The sequence below is a fragment of the Engraulis encrasicolus genome, chromosome 7, assembly GCF_034702125.1.
Source record: "Engraulis encrasicolus isolate BLACKSEA-1 chromosome 7, IST_EnEncr_1.0, whole genome shotgun sequence".
Lineage (NCBI taxonomy): Eukaryota > Metazoa > Chordata > Actinopteri > Clupeiformes > Engraulidae > Engraulis > Engraulis encrasicolus.
In genome coordinates, this window is record NC_085863.1 from 5,869,410 (window position 1) to 5,879,409 (window position 10,000).

At 41.1% G+C, this 10,000-nt stretch overlaps 1 protein-coding gene and 1 long non-coding RNA gene across 2 annotated transcripts in view; one reads left to right on the forward strand and one right to left on the reverse strand.

The window, feature by feature from the left end:
- LOC134452382 (cell adhesion molecule 2-like) overlaps positions 1–10,000 on the reverse strand; it is a 666,831-nt gene that overhangs the window by 600,548 nt on the left and 56,283 nt on the right. The gene's annotated exons all lie outside the window — the stretch shown is intronic.
- Positions 3,461–5,180, forward strand: LOC134451920 (uncharacterized). Its single transcript, XR_010035311.1, has 3 exons — positions 3,461–3,787; positions 4,624–4,664; positions 4,855–5,180. It is a non-coding gene; the product is annotated as an uncharacterized LOC134451920 (long non-coding RNA).

Below are 10,000 nucleotides of genomic sequence, written 5' to 3' on the forward strand. Positions count from 1 at the left end.
CAACTGATTGACGCAGGGCAGGCAGTGTGCTGGGAAAGGGACCCCCATGATTGAATCAGTGTGTGTGTGTGTGTGTGTGTGTGTGTGTGTGTGTGTGTGTGTGTGTGAACACGGAGCGTTGGTACCCTGCCATGCACACAAAGTGTTGGGGCCCTGCCAATGACGCCTATTATAGCTGTCCAGTACAGAGGTCACTGGGCCATTCTGGAGCTGGTTGAGCTGATGGAGTAATAGCAGAGATTCTTTAAGTATATAGAGATATGCCAACATGATAGGTTTCTATGGGCTCCTAACGTGAGTGACCAGGTTCCGGTCTGCCTAAAGGGGCGTGTCATAATGCGCTTACAATGAAGAGAACAGTCCCATGCGTGATATTAGTCAATGCCTGAGCAAACCTGATCACGCACAGAGGCGAAACGCGTTGTTCACTCTGAATAAACGAGCATAAAGTCAAACAAGTGTCCGGTAAACTTCTTTCTCCTGAAAAATTGAACACTCCTGTAAAAATTAGTTGCAACGACGAGATGAATACTGTAGTGTCCTTGGGCCTGCTGGACCTGAAAGGAAGATCCATCAACACTACCTCCACCTTCAGGTTCATATCCGCGTACAACACTGACTTTGTCTTTAACTTCGTCTTTAACTTTGTCTTTGCCTGTATGTGTTTTGGCAGAGAAAGTGAATGAGGACATAAACATTAAAGGAGTGATGTTGTGATGCCCAGGTTTGGCAGACTTTGCAGATTTCCACCTGCTGTCCTTGGAGAGGCAGCGAAGCCTTGAGGACCTTCATGTGTCCTCAGGTGTCCTTCAGTTGATGAGACATGTTAATAGCTGTGGGCAGTAGGGGTGTAAGTCACAGCCATCATGACCATACGATACGATACGGTATCGATTTCTCCAATCAGGGATTCGATTTTTTTCGATACTTAAGAATTCCCCACTATACGATGCGATTCGGTTCGATTACATTTTTTCCAATTACTTTTCCACTACTATTGTGTTATGGAGCTAGGGCATTGCACAGGGGCCAGCGATTCGATTCTTTTCGATTCTTAAGAATGCCCCACGATACCATGCGATTCGATTAAATCGCCGGCCCATACTTCCGATACATCGATACATTTCGATTTTATTTACATCTCTAGTGGGCAGTCATGGGTAAGGGGTTAGGGCGGCAGACTTGCATCCCAAAGGTTGCCGGTTCGACTCCCAACCCGCCAGGTTGGTGGGGGGAGTAAGTAACCAGTGCTCTCCCTCATCCTCCTCTATGACTGAGGTACCCTGAGCATGGCAACACCCCGCCGCACTGCTCCCTTTCAGACGCCATTGAGGGCTGCAGGTGAGGCATAAATGCAATTTCGTTGTGAACAGTGTTCACTTGTGTGCTGTGGAGTGCTGTGACACAATGACAATGGGAGCTGGAGTTTCCCATTTGGGCTTTCGCTTTTTTTTTCACTAATAAACCTCAGGTATCCTTCAGCTGATGAGCCACGCAAATGGCTGTAAAAAGTCTGCAAATCACAGGGGTGCTGTGGCGCAGTGCGCTAAGCACCTCACACTTCGGCTTGCATGACCATGGGGACCCCGGTTCGAGTCCGGACGGGGTCATTTCCCAACCCTACCCCATCTCTCTCCACATTCACTTCCTGTCGCACCTTCACTGTCCTATCCGAAATAAAGGCCCAAAAAGCCCATAAAAATATCTTACCAAAAAAAAGGTCTGTAATTCGCAGGGAATATCCCATGTTGCAGCATACTGTGCATGAGCAACCATTGCCGGCAAACTGCAGTTTGACCATATATTTCATATTACATATAATAACATATTATTTTTTTGTAATAAATTGCATAATTACATACACCAATCTGAATTTTAAGACAACACAAAACCATAACCCCTAACCTAACATAGCTTTGAGCAAATCTCAGTAATCACCATGTGGACTCGAGAGGGTACTCGGGGTCAATATTGAGGCACTTGTACACACACTCCCACACACACACGCACACACACTCCCACACAATGAAAGAGTTCTTTAATTACCATGGTGGTGTGTGTAATGGATTTGCAGCACTGGTACCGACCCAATTACACCTGTTTAGGTCATGTTATCCAATCAGCACATGTCCCTTGGGGGGGATATACTGTAACTATCTACTTCCTGTTTAGCCAGGCCTCGCCCTCCTAGTGATGCAACATCATCAGCGTTGCTTCTTGTCAGGCCAGGAGCAATACAAATATCGTTTCTGAGCTCCGGAGAAATCGGGAACCACCCACTTTGTCGGGAAGCAATCAACTTTGGGTATTTCTATCATTTGTCTATACTGCCAAAAGCTACGTTAAGCACAATACATTCCCCTCCACTTGAGCCATTGCGAGCACAGAGCAGACTTGCTACCCAACAGTCATGCAAAACACCACTGTGTGTTTCTCGATGGCCCTCTACTTACACTGCTGAAGGAAAGGAAGATTGTGAATTGTTTAGCAATTGTTTTCTCTCTTTAAAAAAAATGCGATATCACATGCAGCATGAACTGGTTGGACATATTTGTGGGAACATTTCGGATCCACTTCGCTTCCTCTTAAAAATTGCATGAGCTGTTACTATGAAGTTAATTAAAAATCATGAATTAAAAATAAATACCAAGAAGAACAATTAAAGCTTTCTTGGCCCAATTTAGAGCCGTACACATGGGGGCTCAGAAAACATGCACATATACAGAGCACACACACACACACACAAACACACACACACACACTCATTAAAACACACACTCACTTGCGTGCACACGCATGCACGCACGCGCGCGCACACACACACACACCTCCCCTCCCCTCTCTCTCTCTCTCTCTCTCTCTCTCTCTCGGTCGCTCTCTCTCTCTCACACACACACACACACACACACACACACACACACACACACACACACACACACACACACACACACACACACACACACACACACACACACGCACACACGCACACACACACACACACACACACACACACACACACACACACACACACACACACACACAGCGAGTTTACTCCTCCAATCGGAGCGCTTATATTTTTATCAAGCACTTTGCAGTCCATTCCCATGATAATTTCACATGATGTCTACTGCAATAACATCCACTTTGGGTCCAGTATTGTGCTTTTATTTTCAATACCAATATATACAACTAAACTGCCTACAAAGGTTTGCATGCCCTGCATGTGCACCAGTGGAAATGTATCACTAACAAGCACATCCTTGGTAACTAGGCAGATCTCAGGAGCACTTCTGTGACATCACAGAGTGTTAGCAAAATCCATGGAACTTAATGCAAAAGCAAATGTTGTCGCACACTCAGAACTTCATGCAATACTTGAGACAGGCTTACGAAACGTTGGTCTCGTTAAAAGAAGTATTGCATGAAGTTCTGAGTGTGTAACACTGAAAAAAGAGGGAATGGCGGGTCTTTGAATTAACCTATATAAAGTAAATAGATGCAAAACAATTCATTAACATTCCTTGAGTAAACATGATTTCATCAAATAAGGATAATGTGTTCTTGGAGACTGCTGAATTGGCATGTTTCTAATGCTTTGAATGAACATGATTAAGTTGTGTCTGGGGTGGCCTCCAGTCCTGAGGTGGCGCTAGTGCACCACTTTCTAAGACAAGAAGAACTCGGAAAGTTTCAAAGCCAGAGAGCCGTTCGCCTCAGCTCGGTCCTACTCTTCAGTCTCATCTCGCTGGAATAGTGTTGTCATGTGTGAAGATATACACGAAATTGAGTAAGTAACTGAAGTACTTTCATTTATGGTGGGCGATGTAGTACTGCTCTTGTGTCTTTTGTGTGTGGAAGCTGAGCTTAGACTCTACTACATTTACCCGCGCAGTGCTCTTTGCTTAGTAACAGGTGCACTGCAAACACATGCAGTTGGCTATGCATCATGTCATTTTCGAAAAGAAAGGAAGATATGTACATTTAGGATATTCAAAGGATGTAGTAAAAACTGCTACTGTACAACAATCTAGCTGGTCATCTTCAGTTAATAGCTATATTTGCGCGGGATGGTCTGATCCGTTAATGGGGGAGGGGTGGTGGGGGTTATGCACAGCGAACTAGAACTTGATCGAACACGTTGCATGCTCACGAGAACAGAGGGCTGGCGTCGTTTCGGTGTGTTCATTTTAAGCCAAGTATTCTATTTTTAAAGTTTTCTTTTTTGACCCAAACCAGGTGTTTAATGCACACATGCACTTGTGGTCTTAACCGAAGGTTAATCAAATGTAAGCTTTCCTACACACGAAGTCAAAGAACAACCGACCTAGATAGAGTGCATATAACCTGAATTTAAACTTTGCACAGGGAATTGGATGAAACATGTGGGAATAGTCCTATTTATTGAAGTGCATAGCACTTTTTTTACTTGCACTTATGGTGCAATGCAAAGCATGCACTGCCTTGTTATCTCGTTTTACTTAGCATATATCTTCCTCTTTTAAGTGGAGCATTGTTTACAAGTAGCCTAGTTTACAGAATGCATGCTCCTCATTCACGAATCCTGTGCTGTTTTATAAATGCTTAACCTCACCAATTCCTCCTTTCTTTCTTTCTTTCTTTAAGGACTTCTGGCACAGCGGCCTGCACTGTTCGAAGTCTGTAAGGTAAGACATTCAATGCTGATTGTCTTTAAAGTTTTTATATTGTTTTTATGTGTGTGTGTGTGTGTGTGTGTGTGTGTGTGTGTGTGTGTGTGTGTGTGTGTGTGTGTGTGTGTGTGTGTGTGTGTGTGTGTGTGGCTTTTCCCTAATGTTTATGATTTGTCAATCCTTTGGGCTCTTTATGTCTTTTCAGATCAGTGCTGAATTCAAAAGAATCACCACAGTTCCCCTGCAATCCAAGCAACTGTTGCTGAATTGGCTGATGTAAGTTTCTGTATTTTTTGCCTGTCTACTTGATGGTCCCTGAGCAGAAAGCCTTTTTTTACTATTAAGTTACACCCCTGCATGTTAAAACCCCATAGAGAGGATCATGATCTGCCTTAGTAGTCATGGTACCAGTACATTCATATGCCATGTTTCTTTTGGTGGCAGTCAGCTTCCCAATGTTGATGCCATTCATAGAATCTCAAAACAAATCAGTCCCACCACCATTTTTGACCGTAAACACGGGACTATTTTCTTTATACTTCTCCCTTGGCTACTATCACACATGCTTGAAACAATCTAAAGCAAATGTGTTCATCATGGTTTCATCAGAGACAAACAGACTTCAGATATGGATTGCTGGAACCATGTCCTCTGGTCTGATGACACCAACATGAACACATTTTTTCGGATGGTGTCAAGCATGTGTGATCTTAACCAAGTGAGTAGTACAAAGTAAACTGTCCCATGCTCATGGTCAAGTAGTGGTAGTGAGACAGACATGGTTTTAGGCTGGATGCATGGCGTCAATATTGGAAATCTGAATTTCACCAACATGTACCATGACAATTGAAGCAGATCATGATACAGTCTGTGATTTTAAAGGTGCAGAGTGATTTTTTTAAGTAGTTTATTTCCAGAACTCATGCTGCACAGGTTACAAATGTTCTCCTTTTTTATTCTTTCTTTCTTTCTTTCTTTCTTTCTTTCTTTCTTTCTTTCTTTCTTTCTTTCTTTCTTTCTTCCTTCCTTCCTTTCATGAAGTTGTACAAGCTGCACCATTTCTGAGGACTTCTGGCAGAGTGGCCTGCACTGTTTAAAGTTCGCAAGGTAAGACATTCAATTCGGATTGTCTTTAATGTTTTTTGTGAATTACAGCGTTTTATCTCCTTTCTTGAATGTGTGTGTGGCTTTCTCCTAATGTTAATGATTTGATTGTTAAATCCTTTGGGCTCTTTATGTCTTTTCAGATCAGTGCTGAATTGAAAAGAATCACCACAGTCCCACTGCAATGGCCTGCACTGTTCCAAGTCCACAAGGTAAAGCATTCACTTTGGCCACAACCCTACCCAGTGCACCTTAACAACTTGACTCCAGCTTTAAATTAGCTGTTACCTGAAAGGGGGTGACTAAATATTCCAGTGGTATAAGGAGCTGCTTCTCGAATGTTTATATTTAAATTTTGTAGTACTCTGACCAGTGAATATTAGATTATTGCTTAGTACTAGAATTGGAGTTATCTGAGACGAGATGATCTGATCTGAGAAGTGTTGATGACTACCTCCCTGGTGTTCCCATGCTCAGTGTGGAGTGTGACACTAGTTACAGCTCCAGGCCTTTTTATTAGAATACCATGAAAAAGTTGATTTATTTCCATAATTCCATCAATAATGTTAAACTGTCATGGATTGTAGATTCATGGCCCAGTTCTTTAACTATTCCAACCATTATTTTTTTTCTTTTTATATACGTTGGCCTTCCAGCTCAAAAAACCCTTGAATTGGGGAATTCGCATTATTAGAATATTGTTATAAAATCACATTTTTCTTCATCAAAATTCGGGTCACATTAAATCAGTTGAAATTTGGTACTTTCTACATAACATGCAATGGTCAATACTTGGTTAGGACATTCTCTGTCTTCATAATGGCCATGATGCGTTTAACATTGAAGTCAATGGCAAAAACAGTGCATGGGAGTTATGGAAGCCCAGATATCCTTGATGCTTTGCTGTTAGCTGTTCTTGTTTGTTGACCTGGTGCCCCACACTTCACTCTTCAATACACCCTGTAGATTTCCATGCCACGTTTTGGCGCTAACTCACCAGTTTAATTCTAAATAACCAGAAATGAAACCCCATTGAAAATGAATGGGGTTTTTATTTCTGTTGAGTTAGAATTAAACTGGTGAGTTAACACCAAAACGTGGCATGGAAATCTACAGGGTATATTGAAGAGTGAAGTGTGGGGCACCAGGTCAACAAACAAGAACAGCTAACAGCAAAGCATCAAGGATATCTGGGCTTCCATAACTCCCATGCACTGTTTTTGCCATTGACTTCAATGTTAAACGCATCATGGCCATTATGAAGACAGAGAATGTCCTAACCAAGTATTGACCATTGCATGTTATGTAGAAAGTACCAAATTTCAACTGGTTTAATGTGACCCGAATTTTGATGAAGAAAAATGTGATTTTATAACAATATTCTAATAATGTGAATTCCCCAATTCATGGGTTTTTTGAGCTGGAAGGCCAACGTATATAAAAAGAAAAAAAACAATGATTGGAATAGTTAAAAAACTGGGCCATGAATCTACAATCCATGACAGTTTAACATTATTGATGGAATTATGGAAATAAATCAACTTTTTCATGGTATTCTAATAAAAAGGCCTGGAGCTGTAGTTTGTATGCATTGTGCTATGCTCAACATGACATTGAGAGGCTTCAGTTGAAAGTGAGCAAGCTATCCCACGCTTTCCTTATTCCAATACACTTACTACACAATGCATGTGCAGCTAAACAAAAATAAATATTAATATCTTCTATGTAGAAACAAAATGAGCACTACAATGAAGGGTATAATATCTGAGAGCACTTTGTTGACACATGTTTTTCACTCTGATGGGGGGGAGGGGGTAGAAATCAGAGTCGACAGAGTGCACCAGCTGTGTTACGCTTTTCATTATATTGTCCATTGTATGTCTGCCTAGAATATTGCACGTTTTATTTTTAATCATCTTAAGTTATCAGGGAAACTTATTGAGATGGGGAAAACTGTAAGAACTTCTTATTTCAGCCCCTTGACAGACAAGCCCTGCATGCCATATTACTGCACGCATGCACAAACGCCAGAGAGGTTCTCAATTCATCTCAGATCAGAGAGCAGAGAAATGCAGTAGACTTTTCCTTCAAAGTCTCCTCGCAAGGAACAGTATATACCGTACCTGTATATGCATAATGAAACTTGTTCTCTTAATTGAGACGAACTGATCCTTACATCTCTGTGCTCTGAAACACCTTAAACAGAGGATTGGCATCACTGGTTGTCTACTACAAGCTCCTTGTAGATCCCAGCGAAGGACACAGTAGGCCTGGGGTGTTGTTCCATATGAGAGTGAACTTTTTCATTGGCCTGGGCCCACTGGTATTCCTGTGACACACCAAGTTTCATGTCAAAGTCTTGTCATGCTATGCAAGGATCTTGCAGGTCACATAAAATGACTTCATGTGTCACAATTGGCCCTGGGTTTGAGTTTGACATCCCTGCAGAATGAAGGCAACTACACAGCTTTGGCTCGGGTATTTGACGACCTCAGGCCAATTCACACCAGCGTTAAATCATCATCCAGGTCCCACATCAGAATTAGAACTGAGAATCTTGACAGTGGAACAGAGGACATGCTTTGGACTTTGCAGTAACCTACTGCCCAGCTTAATGTTGATTTATTTGTTAATTCAAATGGCTTGGTTAATTTGTGTTTATTTACTTTTGTCTGTGTTGAATAGGTCATGGATGAAGTTGCCGTAGACGAAGCAATTGAAGACATCACTATTGGAATCTGCTCTGACAGAAGATTGGGCATCCCACCCTTAGGACATTGTCAGTTTTAGTGTATGTCTGTCACACACGTGACACCCAATAGGAAAGGACTCTTTTTTTTCAGCAACTAAAAAACAGCAGTTATTTTTGTTTCTTTAAGTGAAATGTACCTTTTTTTCTAGAGATCTATTTGCTTGTATGCACTTCCAGCTCCTTGCTGGTTTAAGAATAGCACTTGAGTGTGCATATGTTTTGTACATACTGTGTTGATTTTGACCCAAACTAAAGACAAACAAAATACCAAGACTAGACTTAAATAAGACTGGGTAATAACACAAATGTGGTCACCAAAGAGGACAACCAAATGAATGGTGGACTGCCAGATGCACGCGCACATGCATACATTATACGTGCACATGCATACAGTATACGCGCATGAACGCACACACGCACACCTACTAGTGTGGACTAATGCACTTGGTCAATGAGCTAAAAGAACTGTATGTAGAGTGAATTTTATTTGTGTCCGATGTGTTCACATGAATGCTAATCCAGCCAGAGAGCACTTTTTCACAGCAACCAAACAAATCATTTTCTTAAAGGTGCACTGTGTGGATGGTGACCAGAGTAGGCAACTATGCTGCACATTGAAACGGTGCTGCCTATTACCAACTTTGTCCTTTTCATGAATATTTACTTAGTAATAAACGAAAATGTGTTAGTATGACCAAAGTTCAGTAAATTTACTAAAAATCTTCATTTCTAGAAATTCAAAATGACAGCCAGGGGAGAAGATTCCTCTTTCCTCCTCCCCCTTTCATGTATGGAAAGAGCAATTTCCCCAGTCATAACGACAACTTAAAGTTTGGTGGTGGTAAATATTCATGAAAAATGCAACATTTGTGCATGGGCAGCATGAAATCTCAAAATAAACTACTGAAAATAATACACAGTGCACCTTTAAAGCGAATTGGACTTTCTTTTTGTTTACAGACTCTGCTCGTTGTATTTCCTGCTCGTTGATTTGTCTAAGAGTAGCAGTTAGTTGTGACTGTCCTTATGTTTTGTATATCTGTGTGCAATTTACATGCGTACAGTGAAAGTCAATACATTTAATCACAGAATTCTGACTCCTTTTTTTGTTTTTGTTTGCACATGCCTGTACATCAAATTGTGACCTGCAATGCATTTGTATAGCCTAGACCTAATATGTTTACCATATGTTTTTTTTTTTTTGGGGGGGGGGGGATTGAGACTAAAGAATCATGTTACTGAAATGTAGCTGTATGCATGATTCAATCACCTTCAATAAACATGAAAAAAATGCTTTCAAACTATGTCAAAGTTTTGTGTTTTTCCAACATATTTTCTGGTTAATGGAATACCAATTAATTGTTTAGGATTAAAGTGATTTCATCACCTCTGATTTAGGTGAAAAAAACATTTTGTGACTATTTAAAAAAATCACATTGTTCCAACACATTTTTATGATGCTGGAACATCAATAAGTTGTGTTAGGTTGAGGTGA